Source organism: Natator depressus, chromosome 6 (assembly GCF_965152275.1).
Source record: "Natator depressus isolate rNatDep1 chromosome 6, rNatDep2.hap1, whole genome shotgun sequence".
NCBI lineage: Eukaryota > Metazoa > Chordata > Testudines > Cheloniidae > Natator > Natator depressus.
In genome coordinates, this window is record NC_134239.1 from 35895071 (window position 1) to 35911158 (window position 16088).

The 16088-nt window shown below is 39.7% G+C and overlaps 1 long non-coding RNA gene across 1 annotated transcript in view; it reads left to right on the top strand.

Annotated features, from left to right (window-relative positions):
* The window catches only part of LOC141988925 (uncharacterized), a 43577-nt gene that overhangs the window by 18001 nt on the left and 9488 nt on the right, over nt 1–16088 (top strand). Inside the window, exon 2 of the long non-coding RNA XR_012639868.1 lies at nt 2809–2936. This is a non-coding gene — a long non-coding RNA (uncharacterized LOC141988925). The remainder of the gene's footprint in view (nt 1–2808; nt 2937–16088) is intronic.

Below are 16088 nucleotides of genomic sequence, written 5' to 3' on the forward strand. Positions count from 1 at the left end.
TAATTAGTGACTCCTCCATGATTGTATCTCTCATTCCAGGGAATTTCTATTCAACAGATGTTTCCCAAGAGATGATTGAGCTATTCTACACACCCAGGAAAATTTCAAAGATCATATACCATCCGGTTTTTAGAAGTTAGATTACTTGTGTAGCTGGGATAATATTCCAGACCTATTCCAAATGTTATTTCACTGATTTAAAAGTTTTTGGCAGCAAGAATTAAGTCTGGTCTTCAAACTTTTCTATTAAAAACAATCATTAGCACAATTCTGTGTTTCCAGATGTGAAGCCACATCCAGAATATTCTTTATCAGAGCTGCTAAATTAAACAGCTTGATAGTTCCAAAATAATATATTGTTCATTAAAGTAGTGACAGAATTAATTTTTATGTCATAATTTAAAATCATTTTCACATGATCCATGCAAATAGTAACAAGGAACGTTATTTTCTTTAGGTCTATTTAGCTGTCAAGGAGGAGGAGAATAAACTAGTTTAGTATCTGTGGTCTATGCAGGCATGGTCTCAATCAGAACACAATTCAAAAAGATAACTTCAAGCCACAAAGGTTTGTTGGATACTAAATATAAAACACAGCTATCAGAAACTCCTACACCCATTACTTTTCTTTATCTATTTTTAAAAGAGAGATAATGGTCTTTTTACTGTTGGTACCACTAGATCTTAAACAGCTTGGCACTGATATTTCAAACTCCTCTGTCCCCCGCCCCCTCTTTTTTTTTCTTGGTAAAAGAGGAGGAGAAGCTGTCACTGCTGCTTGTCTCCCCTCAGAGTTGCTTCACTGCTGCTACTGAAGGGGGTTCATTGCTAATAGCAACAGGGTTGGCCTGGAGGAAACACTTTTGAGCAATTCCGTTGGCACCCTTCAGATGTTGAATGATGCAATCCAGCCTTAAGAGGTGCCATCTGTCAGATGCTACAACCTATTCATTAACAAATGACAAAATTGTAATTGCTACCAGTAAGAATTTATGATTAAGTGATTGTCTGCAAAAGTACACCAATATGGAAAAATACAGTTTCATGAGAGGGGCATGAGAACTCACTCAAAAGGACCAAGGGTGCTCATTCTAGGCTCCTCAGCAGCCACCTCCCTTGGTTAGAGACCTGTGTCTCTCTTGACTGTGTTTTTCCTGGCTGCACAGTTCCTTGCATATACTGTGATATTCCCAGCAAGCCAGACTGCCTAAAGAGGCCAGCTTCTGCATTTTGTTTTCTTTGCAAGCTACGTACTATGTCGTCGTCAGCAATGATGAGTTACCGCACTGTTCTTTATAAGCGAGCACATTTATTCTTAAGGTGAAAGCATGATGGAGTAAACATATTAAAAAAACCCACACAATAAAAGGGCCTATACGCATGCCAATGAACTTACCAGAGATCACCCTCCAGCTCAAAGAAGGGCTCTGGTTAGGAGTCAGTTCTTCAAACCCCACAAAGGGGGTTTTCTATGGTTACAACACACTCAGCTCAGAACCAGAATAACCATGAATAGTTCAGTCATTCCTTTATACAGATTGGGCCTTTGATCTTGGCCTCATGTAACAGGTGATCATCAGTCAAAGGCCCACTCCTCAGGTCATAGCTTCAAAAGGTTGGGCTTTTGCCTAACCTGGGGTGGGGAATTTGCATTCACTGCCCTTATGTATTTCCCAAAAAATCCACTTTACACATATTGTCCCAAAAGACCATTCTTGTCTGCACTTTATTCAGTCTAGTCCTTTAATCATCCAGGGCCACAATAATACATAACCTTTGCATTTAATACTGTGGAGTCCAAAGATACTTAAACTTAATTTGATAAGGTTTTTCAAGGATCTTGCAGGAAATTGCCATATCTGTTACAGCTAAGACTAAAATGACTTTTAAAAAGAGGAATCAAAAACCGAGGAATGGACAGAGGTGCCTTGCACATGATGAAAGATGATATCCCCCTGTAATTTTTAAATATGGTCATCTAGACTGAACACAGATCCCAAAATTTGTGCAGACAAAATGGGCAAACATGTACACAGAATGAGTAAGTGTGCACTGAAATTCCTGTGTGGATGTTCAAATGAAGGATTTGTGCAAGCATTTTAGTTGAAAGCAGTTCTCAAAGAATGAAGTTATTTAGCCCAATGGAGAGAAGAAAAATAGAGGAAGAAGGGGAACACTTTACAAAGTAATGCACAGTATGATGGAATCTAATCAGGGAAGGAGGTGTATGTGTGTCTTCTCTATGGCACAGTAAGAATTAGGCACTTATTCAGTTTGCTGACTTTTAGTTTTAGGCCAGATGAAAAAATACTTATTTTCAGCAGTATATATTCAATCTGGGGAATATATTCACAGGATATTAGCAAGTTAAATAGCTTTCTGAATTTTTGCTGTTGCAAGATCTAGATCAAAAAGTTGCATTAGGTGTAAATTCTCTTTCATCAGGGCACGAGAAGATTGCCCGCTGTAGAAGCAAAAAAACCCCATCTTCCCCTATGTAACCAGCCAGGTGCACTGTGGAGGCTGGGTGGTGAAATGTTTTGCCTTCCTATGCGGCATCAAGCATTGACCAATGTCAGATGCAGTATACCTGATGTATCATGACAACGAGTTGCTGTGATATGCTAAGTCTAAAAGCATGTCCACATCTAACTGCTACCCTGATTAAAAATGCCAAAGGTATATTTCTGTTTGCAAGGAAAATTGCTTTTAAAAGGACTAGCAATTTTGGGAGTATTAATGTTTGACAGTTTTCCTTTCTTATAAAGTGACATTAAAACTGTTTTATTATTCTGTCATCTTTGTCAGGTTTTTCAGGCTCCTCAGCAAGTTAATGGCAAGAGAATAGGAGATTTATATTGAATTTGAATTTCACTAGTTCAATCTTTAATCTGAATCATTCACCTGAAACATGGCTCAGCATGGGGCAACAAAGGGTGAGTATCATGGAGTAGAATATATACACACACTTGTAAATGCCAGTTGTTTCAATACATTTTACAAATCAGCCATGGCCTTTGTGATCTAACTTGTGGCAGAGCTCCGAGTGATGTTGTACAGGACAAAAATAATGAATAGAGATATTTTACTTATACAAGGAGTTACACAGTGAGTTAAAACTTGTAACATGTCTTCTAAACATGCTAAATTTTAAAAAGCATTTTTAAAGTGTTTCAGTGCTATAATCTGCAGAACTGGAATTAATTTGCAAACTGGACACCATTAAATTAGGCTTTGTGGCAAGATAGTTGATTTTAGTCTGATGGGTCCTGCACTTTTCTTGGCAGGGAGCTAAGATACCACCGTTTGCCCCTGCTCTTGGGTGCCGAGGGCCCCGCTACTAGCCCAGGAAGGTGGTAGAGGAAGGAAGGGGTCTGGTTTTGCTCCTCACTCCGAGTCCCAGCCCCTCTCAACCCCTGTGGGTTTCTTACCCTCATCCCCCTTAGGTGGGGTTACCCTCGGTCCTTAGATGCTGGGGGACAGGTCTCCCTTACTTCAATTCTCAGGTCTTCTAAATCACTCACCGTGCCTCCAAGCTCAAGTCCTGACACAGGGGGTTTTATTAGGTTCCTAACAGGGCCTTAATTGACTGCAGGTGCTCCAGTTAACCTGCAGCCACTTTCCCTAGTCTACAGGGAACCACGCCTTAATTAGCCTTGAGCTTATATATTTCCCCTCTAGCACTCTCCCACTGCTCCCTGGCCCTCCTGTATCACAACTTGAATAAAGAGTGAATGAGTCATTATACAAACTAAAAACTATTTCCCCATGCTAATGTCACACCTTCTTGTAAACAGTTTGAAATGGGGCATCCTGATTATCACTACAAACGTTTTTTCTCTCCTGCTGATAATAGCCCACCTTAATTGATTAATCTCGTTAGAGTTGGTATGGCAACCCCCATTTTTTCATGTTCTCTGTATCTATCTATATCTTCCTACTGTATTTTCCACTGCATGCATCTGATGAAGTGGGCTTTAGCCCACAAAAGCTTATGCTCAAATAAATCTGTTAGTCTCTAAGGTGCCACAAGTACTCCTCGTTCTTCTTGCTGATACAGACTAACACGGCTACCACTCTGAAACCTATAATCATCACAGGCACATGTAGTCATGAGAATAATGGCCCGAGAAATATTATTTATTGAGGTATTTCACAGGGCGGGGTGGGGGAGAGGGGAAGTAAAACTATGGATTCTGCCTGTATTAACGTGTTATTGGGCCCAGTCACCACCGCCCTGCCCCAAAGGAGAAAGCTACGGGAGAGGAAATCTTTGAGGTTTCCCCTCATATTGTTCCCTTTGGGAGAGTCTGCTCCTGAATCATGCAGATCCCCTAGACATGTGTAGAACCTATGCTATGAGAATCAGGAGGAGGCCAGGGCAATCTGTGCAAAGGCTATGTGCATTTGTGCCAGTTCTGTGTTCCCAGTCCCTCCATGTTTTCTGACAACATGGAGCCAGTGGGGCCAATATGCTAGGGTTTCCCCAGCCTGCAGCTGCCTTGGGGGATCTATGTCAGGGGTGAGTGTGTAGAAAATTGATATAACTTAGAGCCATATTAGCTTTTCTGTGGAATTTCCATGGGGCAAGTGTGAGTGGGGACAAGGCACTTGACCCCAGCCCACCCATTCCCTGTTTTTAGATCCCTGGGTACATGAAGTGCCCTCTGCAAGGCCTAAGGGCTCTGGTTGAGTGTGGATGTAAATACTGTTACAATGAGTCAACACACATAATAGGACCACCTTTGCTCCCACTATTAGGGGTAAGTAAATTAGTGAATATTATGCAATAAGTAGTGCAGTGAAACAGGCATGAAAACTACTGCCATTATATTTATACTGCAACACACAAAAGCAAGTTCAGTTATTTACCATGACTTAGATCTCAGAGTCCTTACTCAGGTCTACTCTATTCTAATCTTCTATCGTTGTAGGTAATTATATAGCCGCGATTACTATCGTATCTAAGCAACTCACAAACATTAGTGAACTGACATCCCAGATCCTTTTACATTGTAAGTTACATTTACATCCAATGTAAAGCCCCTTTACAGTGCTCTTAGTATATATGAGAATCAGGCCCGAATGTAATTATCCACAGACACATCCTTGTGAGGAAGAGATTGAGGCCTAATCTATCTTTAAAATTTTAGATCAACCTAGTTAGGTCATTCAGGGGTATGAAAAATTCACAGCCTGTTAACACACATTTAAGACAAACTAACCCAGGGAGTAGAGGTGACTAGAATTCTTCTGTCAACCTACCTACTGCCGCTCAGGAAAGTGGATTATCTACATACATGGGAAACACCCTTTCACTGATGTACAAAGAGTCTACACTACGGGTGCTAAAGTGGCATAGCTGCAGTTGTGCTGCTTGTAGAGCCCATAGTATAGACATGGCCATAATATTTTCCATTTAACAAATGTGAAATGGAAGCACAGAGAGATTAAGTGAATTGCCCATGGTCACACAGGAAGTCTATGGAGTTACTCTGGATTTATACTTTTGCAGCTGAGAATAATCTGACCCAAGGTGTCTGCTCCATGAATATTAATAAAATACGATACACTAGGCAAGAGTTCAGACACGGGCAGAAGCAGATGTTGGTAGTGATGAGGTCAGTGTTGGAAGACTTTGTGTGGTTTAAGGAAGGACTGGACAAGGGCACGAGAAGGGTTGCTGACCTTACCTTTGGAATAAACAGGGCAGCAGTAGACTAGCCCAGGGTGCTTGTGATGCTCACAGACTGTCATGAAAATGGCATTTATTCTTGCCTGGCTGGACCCACTTTCTACCCAGTCAGGCAAGAATACAGGCTATTTACAATGGGATAATAAAAAAGGCCAGTGCAGGTTCTGCTCTGAAAAGGAGACATCACCACTTTGATTTATGCTTGTAGGATCCTGACTTGTGATCTTGCCAGTACACCCCTTAAACAGTGAAGAAAAACACTTTGTTCTTCCAGGATGACACGAAGAGAAGAGACCTTAAATACATTAAAAGGCATCAGTGAAATTAAAAAAAGTTTATATTAAATAAAAAAAAAACTCTACCCAAAGTTCTCCCCCCTCAGCAGCGCAATGAATGCTAGCTGAACATTCCATTATATGATGCAATATTTTCCAAGGAAAGACGTGCCAGAATGTTCAGCCAGTTTAATTTTCTTTATTTGTGTATATATAGCACCCAAGCTGTGGGGCTGTACAAAGTTAAAAAACAACAATTAAAGCCAGGCCAGTTGGCCCAGAGAGACGCAGCCACTCTACTAATGGGGGAGGGACAAAGAAAAAATGTAATCATTTGACTGACTGAACAGATTTAGGCGCTTTGTAATATTATGTACTATATTTGCTTTGCATCACACACACTCTGGATAGATTTTGGTGGACTGAGTTGACTTATTTTGGCCTGCTGACATTACCTGCTCTGTATTAGTCTCCATTATATCTTTTTGGTATAGTACAGAAGGTTGTGCACTGTGTTGTTTTTAAGTAGCTTATATTCCATTCCCTTAACAGTGTCTGTCTGCTGCAGGAGTCATATTGTATTGCTAAGCAACAAAACAAAAAAAATCCTTGTATTGCTCATTTATTGTATCCATGCCTGACCCTGCATTCACCAACTTCATAAACGCCAAATGTAGATGTATTGTATATTAGTAGAATGTATATTATATTGTATATTAATATTTTCAACGTGTCTTGAAAACTGAGTTGTCAAACAGTTCATCAGCTTGGAAAAATAGTACTGAATCCTTTTAGTGTTTAGGGGCCCCACTCATCTATCAAGGCCTCATTATGCTTAGCCCTGTGCAAACACATAACAAAGACAGTTCCTATCCTGAATAGCTTGCAATCCAAGTATAAAATGGGAGATAACAGGTGGTTAGAACATACAGATGATGGAGCACAAGGTAACAATGAGACAAGTAATCAGCTTGTTAAGCAGTGGTCATAGCATGCTAATTGCCTAACCATTGTCAAATTTTTGTAGGCACCAGGGCAGAAGCACTGCAATAAGTGGTGCTTGGAGCATGCAAGAAATGGAGAACTGGGCCCAGAATAGATGCACTATCACTACATGTTGTGTAAGCTTCTCCATACTGCTCTGCCAATCCTGAGTTTGGAGGAAGCACTTCTATGGAGGAGTTGATAGTTCAGTCCCCAGTGCCCATCCAGTTCTTGACCTCTTTGCTGAGACTGAACAAAAGTTGACAGCTAGTGCCAGCTATGATAGAGGACTGTTTTAATGATGTGTACTGGACTGACATCACCAGGTTCATTTGACATAGGCCACTGAAAAGCTTTGAGTAATACCAGCCAAGCCTGGATTCAGACATGCAATATGAGTGAAAGGCTCTTCTTCCCATTACTAATCACCCAAGCTGTCCAGTCCTCCACAAAACAAAGTTAATTCATATTATGAAATGTAATAAATTAGAAATTGCAAGGGAAAATCCCTGAGTGCTTTATGGGATTTGGATAGATCTCCTGTAAATATTAAAAAGAAAAGGAGTACTTGTGGCACCTTAGAGACTAACAAATTTATTTGAGCATAAGCTTTCGTGAGCTACAGCTCACTTCATCGGATGTAACTTATGCTCAAATAAATGTGTTAGTCTCTAAGGTGCCACAAGTACTCCTTTTCTTTTTGCGAATACAGACTAACACGGCTGCTACTCTGAAACCTGTAAATATTAAGGAGACGAGAAATACCCTCTTATTAATTCTAGTCAGTCTCTTACACTTTTACAGTAGATGTTCTCTGCAATAGAGAACTGCTTCTCAGTTATTTCACAGATGAAAGGCTATTGAAAAACCAATAGTTTATTAAATAAACACAAGAGACAGAAGCAGCATTAATATTTACAGAAGGATTAAGTGTTTATGCTGTGCAGAATCCTACAATTTGGTGAGCTAGGCCTGGTTTCACTGTACCTACTGAGCTTTGTGAAAGACAGTTTTCTCCCTAGTCATCACAGGATCACCCGGGGGGGGGGGGGGGGGGGGAGAATGATAGCTCAGTGGTTCGAGCTTTGGCCTGCTAAACCCAGGGTTGTGAGTTCAATCCTTGAGGGGGCCGTTTAGGGATCTGGGGCAAAAATTGGGGATTGGTCCTGCTTTGAGCAGGGGGTTGGACTAGATGACCTCCTGAGGTCCCTTCCAACCCTGATATTCTATGATCTAGATTGTAAATACTGGTATCCATTCTTTGTATGGCTAAAGAATCTAGAGCAGTATGCTCTTCAAGTTTGGACATTTATACTTCAGTCTAGTTTGACACAGTCTAGTGTACGCATTACCTTACAGAAAGCACTTCAGGTCTTTCACTATGTGACCATCCAGTCCTCCATAGCCTTTCCCCTGACAGTACTTTAAAAGGAATAGCCATTATATCATAGAATCATAGACTATCAGGGTTGGAAGGGACCTCAGGAGGCCATGTAGTCCAAACCCCTGCTCAAAGCAGGACCAATCCCTAATTTTTGCCCCAGATCCCTAAATGGACCCCTGAAGGAGTGAACTCACAATCAAGAGTTTTACATCCAAGCCAGGGAAGTGTTTTATATTAAGCCACCACAGCGCGCGCACACACAAAAAACACAAAAAACTGTTAGTTGTGCCCCACCAATCACATCATCCTTGCACTCCTGCCCCATACCACCATATAGGGAGACTGGGTATTGCTCTGGGTGAAGACAAAGTTGAGTGGGCGGGTGGGGAAACCTCAGAAACACCTGAGAATCTGAGAAAAGCAGCAGAAACCAAGACGACAAACAGAACAAGCATTGGGAACATGGGTCTGAGTAAAACACAAGAGAAACATTTTTGGGTAGAATGCTGCCTGAAAGCGTACTGGAACTCTGAGCAAAGAAACCGTCTCCTCTTTGTACATTCTTTGTAAATAAATAGGATTACATCAAAGTATTACCTGACTCCATCATCACTTTCTCCTCCAGTGCAAACAATCCACAAGACTCTGAATATTGGTGAACCACTCTGGTCAAAAAGGGCACAATACCATCTCTGTCTAAATGAAATAACCCTAACTTCACTTATGTATAAAAGGATTTATGCAACTGCATATATTAGGCCCTAGGTGCACAGAGAAGGGGAGATAATACAGAATATGGGTGCTCACAATCCAGGTTGCCTTACTCATGCAAGTGATCCTATTCACTTAAAAGGGACTACTTGCATAAGTAAATTAAACAGAATTTGGTTCATGACCATTAGGGAGATAATACAAACAACATATTTTAAACTAAAAGACTACCACCAATCATTTCCTTTTTAAAAAGCTATAATTATAGGGAGTGAATATTTGGAGAAGTATGGATTTTAAATGGAGTTTAGATAGATTTCAAATTTCCCCGTACTTCCCACACTCCATAATATGCAACAGTGAACACTAGGTAAGGTTTAAGACCTTGTGGGCTCTCCTTTTAACACAGACTACATAATCCTACAGCATCAGTTGCAAATAATGTAATAACACTATTAGCTGAAATTTTTGAATAATTATTGTAGAATGTAAATGTTTATAAGTATGGCAGGCATGCAATAAATAGATGGTTCTGAAACAATCTTCAGGATCCAACTGCTGATGAAATTAGGATCTCTCTCAAAAGGTGGGTCTTTCGATACTGCTGCTGCTTACTGTAGTTTAGCAGACTTCAGTAGGAATGGCCAGCACCTGGGAGCCTAATTCTGCAACTTTTACTCAGCTTACGTACGGCTTACATACACCACAAGACGCACTGACTTCCTTGGAACATCTGTTTAATAGTAATTAATTATCAAGGAGTGACATTTACAGAACTGAGCCCAACTCCTTCAAAGTTCAAACTCACTTTAGATTAACCAAATTCACGGTACTCTGGTGTGCTCACATTTGATTCTGTCTTCAACAGGTTCTGAAGGCAAGTTCATAGCATACTGTGGGAGCACGGAAAAGCAAACAAACAGTCATCCAGTATTAGTGAGAGAAGATCTAATTACAAGATGTTTGTGTTTGTATAATGCCAAGCATCTAAGGCTATACAGTTATTCCAAAAGGTGCAGGCAGACAGCTCAGCCTGTGATTGTTTTAACACTGGTCTTCAGAAGGATATTGGATGCCTTTTAATTCAGACAGAAGCAAGATACACTTTTTGAAAATCAGGAACTTAATCCTGTAGCTCTTAGGCAGGCAAAGTTCCCATGGCAATTTGTTTCAATGGGAGTTCTGCCTGAACAGGGATTGCAGAATGAGACCCAACATATATTTTCTGTTTACAGTGCGTACTATCATTGCTACCATAATATGTAATGCACAGGTAAATGAAAGAGCAAGGACAGGCCATCTTGCTTTTTTACCTAGACTTTTGATAAAACTAGACCAATCAAGAGAATTGAGATAGTGAAGCATGAGGAAATCTTATCAGAGTTCTCACAGGCATTCCCAGATACCTGTACTGTATATTTCACAGTAAAAATAAAGGTTATCTGCTTTATACTAGTGTCATCAGTCAGTCTCTGAAACCTTCCATCCATTTGTAGAAATCACAGTTCTCCAAGCACAAGTTTATCTCACACAATACAGAACCAGTGTAGGTGTACTGGTATAACACACACGGTACCGCATAGGCTAGTTCTGCAGTCCTTAGTCAAAATTCCTACTCAAGTCAATGTGAGTTTTGCCAGAGGAAAGCTGTAGTATTTGAACTCTAAGCATCTTATTGTAATGACCTAGTTTATCATGCTTTTGGCCTTACTTTAATTCTAACCATTGTCTGATTACTAGTTACCAGCCAGTTCCACAAGGTTGTTTGTAAAGGGAAGGGGGAAAAAGCTTACAGTGTATCTAAGAGTTTAATTAATTCCCTGCAGTTCTTTGCAGTCTCATCAACTCCCAGTCTGATTTCCTGTATCTTTCCACCTGATCGTTATATCACATATATTCAGCAGCTAAGCCATTACATTTAATATGTCTTTGTCAAAAACAACAACAAAAAACCACCAAACAAAAACACTAGCTAACTGCAAGTTACAGGGAGATTCACTCTCACAATAAAAGATTTTAACTATAAAGTAAGGTCTGTTAAAACAAATATTCAACTTATTTGTCTCATGTTAGCTTTGTACATTATTATTGGTTGGAATGAAGGTTAAACTAATATTGCGAAAGACGCCTCTTTTGTTGTACAATAGGCAAGAACCACTATTAAGCAGAATGCTAAAATCCCTGGAAATTGGTGCATATAAGACTGGAACAACACTGCTTTTCAAGGTGGAGGGTTAAACTCTGCTGAAAATAGATGGAGCTCCTATGAGAGTCTGTGGGCCAAGTTTGCTAGTGAAGTCAGTGGTGGTTTAATTTACATTTTGAACCCAAGTGGTAAAGCAACACAATTTTCATTAACTTGGCATTCAGTTAGTGAGCAAAAATGAGTGAAAAGGCAGAAGATAAAAAGAGCTTTTAACAAGAAACTAAGAGAGAGCATGACATAATGTAAGTAGGACACAGCCATGCAAATACTTACTCACTAAGTGGTTCCATAGAATTCACTGTGATACTTGGGTGAGTGAAGTTACTCCTGTGTATAAGTGTTAATTGGACCAACTCCAGAGTCATGTTCTACTCGTTTACATCCATGAAACCCCTACTGACTTCAAAAGTCTGTTGTATGACTATAGGTAGATACAGTCTTTAATTACATGATCACATGCTATTTCCCGCCCACAGGATTTGACTTTTCAACCTTAACATTCTTTTAAGATTGTGTTTTGGATGTACTTTCACATGTTTTTAAAAATTGCAAGAAAAATTTTATCTTATGTAATTATATTGATGCCCACATGTGTCAGTGGCAGGGTAGGGATCTTTAGATCTACAGCACAGTCTTGCACCATTTAAGCAAACAGAGAAATAGAAGGTAGCAATAGAAGGCTCTCTCTTCTGTGTGGATCTGTTGCTAGAGGGGATAGACACACACTTTGCCAGTGGGTTTCACAGATATTTGCTAGGCAGCGAAGGAATGTTGAGACTCAGGAATAATGGATTTATTCCAGGTTCTTTAGAGGATTGTTCTCTAGTCATTATATATACACACTCCTGCCCCTGTCCAGCCTCTCCCTGTCCCCTTCTGCTCCTATACCTCCCTCCCCAGTTCCTGTCATTGTCCTCCTCCAGTTTAGATCTAATCCTTCCCCAGTTCCTGCCCCCAGCTCCTTCCCTCTACTCCTAATCCCTCCCATATCTCTCCCCACACCCCAGATCCTGCCCTTGGCTCCCCACTCTTGGCTTTTGCTTCTAAATTAACATTTTCCCTTAATCTCATTCTGAGAAGCAGCAGAACTGTTTTAGCTGAAACTTAAAATCAGCCTGGGGAAGACACAAGGGCATTGAAAATTTCAGCCCAAATGGTTTAAATTTAACAGAAAGTGTCAGGTAACATTAACTATAGGTGTCCCACCTATAATGCAGCGTGCATTGTTCTATCCTCAGATACACATGCAATATGAAATGACATCAGTGATTGCATGGATGTATCTGAAGCAAAATGGAGTCATATGAAATATACATGGATAGTGTAGGTAAGTTCAAATTGCTGTGAAAGAGAAAACATTTTATAGCTAGGGCTGGGGCTTTATGAGATCTGGGTTCTGTTTCTGTCTCTGCTTTTTCTTCCTGGTGTGACTTTGGGCAAGTTACAAAATAGCCACCGATTTGGGTGCCCAAACTCAAACAGGTTTGAGCCTGATATTTAGAAGTGCTGAGCCTCCACACCACCATTTAAAGTCAACAGGCGCTGCAGGTGCTCGGCACTTCTGGAAATCAGGCCACTGATAGTTAGGCTCTCTTACATCCATGTTTAAACTTCTAACCCATGTTTGAAAATATTAGCTTATGCTAATAAGTCCTTTTATTGAAGTTTTACAAACTGACTGGAGGCGACAGTTATGGATGGAAACATTCTGATGGAAAAAATACGAAGAGCAAAAATTCTGTTTGTTTGATTGCTTACTCTGAAAATAAGATGTCATTTCTCTCTCTCCCCTACCCAAGGTGGTATATGCCATTTGTCAAATCGAAGAGCCTGCACAACAAATTAATTTTGCAAAAACAATAAAAATCATTTTCAAAGTGCATAATCAATAATGGTTTATAAGAGTTCTTTAGCAAATATTTTCAAAAAGTGGTGGTCCAGAAGATGGCAGTGTATAGGTTAAATATTTAACATATATAGACTTGTGTGTTATAATATATACAATTTACATATATGTATATTATACACCCAGAAATAATCAGTAAAAAAAACAAAAACAAAAAACCACGAAGAGAAAATTAATAGAACAACATCTTTTGACATACATATGGCCTAATAATACCACTATGAATTTACAGAGTGTTTTTGTGACCTTGATCTCTCAAAAATAATTGACAAAAGGCTCTCCAAGGCCAAAATACCAGGTCCTTCCCCCTCACGTGACTTGTGATAAAATTGGACTATTATAATTTAAGTCTGACCATAAATTTTCTCTTAGAAAAAGAATGTATTATGCCAACATAATGTCAAGGGGGAAGGAATGTAAGCCAAAATTGGGTAAGAACTGGTTAAAGAAAATTTAGATAAATTAGATGCAGTCAAGTCAGCAGCACCTGATAAAATTCATCCTTGGATACTTAGCTGAAGAAATCTCAGAACAGTTAGCAATTATTTCCGAGAACTCATGGAGTACAGGAGAGGTCCCAGAGAACTGGAAAAGGGAACACATATTACTTATCTTAAAAGGGGGAACAAAAACAACCCAGAGAATTATAGACAAGTCAATGTAACTTTGATACCTGCAAAGATACTGGAACAAGTTATTAAACAATCTACTACAATCCCCAGTTCCTTTTCAGCAGTACTACCACCTTGCCAGTTATTATTGATTTTGTAGCTGTATGTATAATTTTTCCTTCCTAGGTGCAGTAGTTTGCATTTGTCTTTCTCAAAATTAATCTTGTTGATTTCAGACCACTTCTCTAATTTGTCTCAGTCTTCTTTGGATTTAATTGTCTGGAGTGATTTGCTATCATCTGACACAATCTAATCTAAACATTAAATAAAAAGAATCTATAAGGGTAGTTAAGCTTCTGGAATCCCTACCAGTGGAAGTTAAGAACAAGTTGGACAGACAGCTTTCAGGAATGGTCTAGATCAGTGATACTCTGACTGTGGTTCTTGAGTCACATGTGGCTCTTTAATGTGTATCCTGCGGTTCTTTGCAGCACATATTAAAACACTGCGTGATTTATTATTAACCAATCTGAGTTATTAACCAATTAGGATGCTTCTACTATGTTATTAACCAATTATAGTTCATAAAATATGTGGTCAGTCATTTTTCTCTGAGAATAATATAAACTAAATATTTCCCATGTCATACTTTTTAAATATGACTATATAGTATTATAGTAAATGAATCAAATGCATTCACACTACTGTGGCTCTTTTGGGTAATGTTGATTGCTAATTTGGCTCCTGAACCACTGAAATCTGAGTATTACTAGTCTAGATTTACTTGGTCCTGCCTCAGCACAAGGGACTGGACTTGCTGACTCTCAGGGTGACATAGCCCTACATAGCTGTGATTCAACATGCCCAGAATTTTCTTCAACTCAAGCACTAGTGCAGGGGTTCTCAAACTGGGGGTTGGGATCCCTCAGGGGGTCATGAGGTTATTACCTGGGGGGTTATGAGCTGTCAGCCTCCACCCCAAACCTCGCTTTGCCTCCAGCATTGATAATGGTGTTAAATATATAAAAAAGTGTTTTTAATTTATTTTGGGGTTCACAGTCAGAGGCTTGCTATGTGAAAGGGGTCACCAGTACAAAAGTTTAAGAACCACTGCTCTAGTGCCATTATTAACTGTGACACTAGAGAAAGTAATGAAGGGAATTAGTGGGGACATCCACTTGCATACAGCCAGGCAGAGCAGGTCATGTTTATGAAACAAAGAATTGGTGTAATTGTCTTTTTCTCATTTTCTAACACCTTAACAACACTTTTTAATTACAGACAAAATAGAGATAAACCTGAACTGCAAAGTTTAGATCCAGATCTGAATGTGAAAGTTTGTCAGCGTTTACATCAGGGACTTCTGTTTGTTTCCTATCATAACAGGCTGCCATGAAATTCAGATTTTAGTGAGAACTTCTCCAAAGTTTGGACATATTCATTCTTTTTCTTTCAAACAAATATAATTTTGAACTCATATTCTGTATAAATAACTCCACTGAAAGACTATATTTTCCAAATTGCTTATGTCACTCTATGTTATCCACACATACACTCTTATGCTTGTATAAAGGACAGAGAAGGATGTGGACATTTTCCTCACTGGTGTGCAAGGACTCCTTTGGAATGGTGATCATCTATCAGCCCAATGCAGATGTTGAGTCTTCCATGAAATGTTAAGGCAGCCTGCTTACTCTATAGATGCCAGTATGTTTCCATTTGTGGGGTTGACTAAATGTAAACCCCCAAATACATACCACCCCAGACACTTCAGAAGTATTTTACCTGATTACCGAACAAACTTCAAAAAAGAACTGTGGTGATGAAGAAACCCTGCAATATATCTACCTAGCAAGACAGTAAAATCCTGTTTCAGGCAGCCAGAAGCCCCTTCAAGATACTGCTGAGATTATAGAGGACAGCTGTCTCCTGAGGTTTTGGACTCCAATGCTCCAGAAATTACAACAGGTGTTCCTTGGGGCAATGTTAACAAGTCTAATTGGCAGCAGGGACATGATTAAGCAAATGGGGGATGTAAATCAGTAGCCTGGAAGAAATCAGGAGATCTAAGAATGGCAGGAGGGTGTCTTGTCTCTAATGCCTGTCCTGTGTAACTGAGTTTGAAGAAACCGGATCTTGGTTTATTTTGGATGTTGGCTGATAGAAGCCTTTTCCCTGCTGTCTGGGCAGCGTGGTGAAGAAATCTGTTTCTTCTTTTTGCTCTTTATCCTGACTTCTGGCTGGACAAAACAGGAACAATTTCTCAGGTGAGAATGAAAACCCATTCAGTAAACTCCTTTCCCCCCCTGGCACACA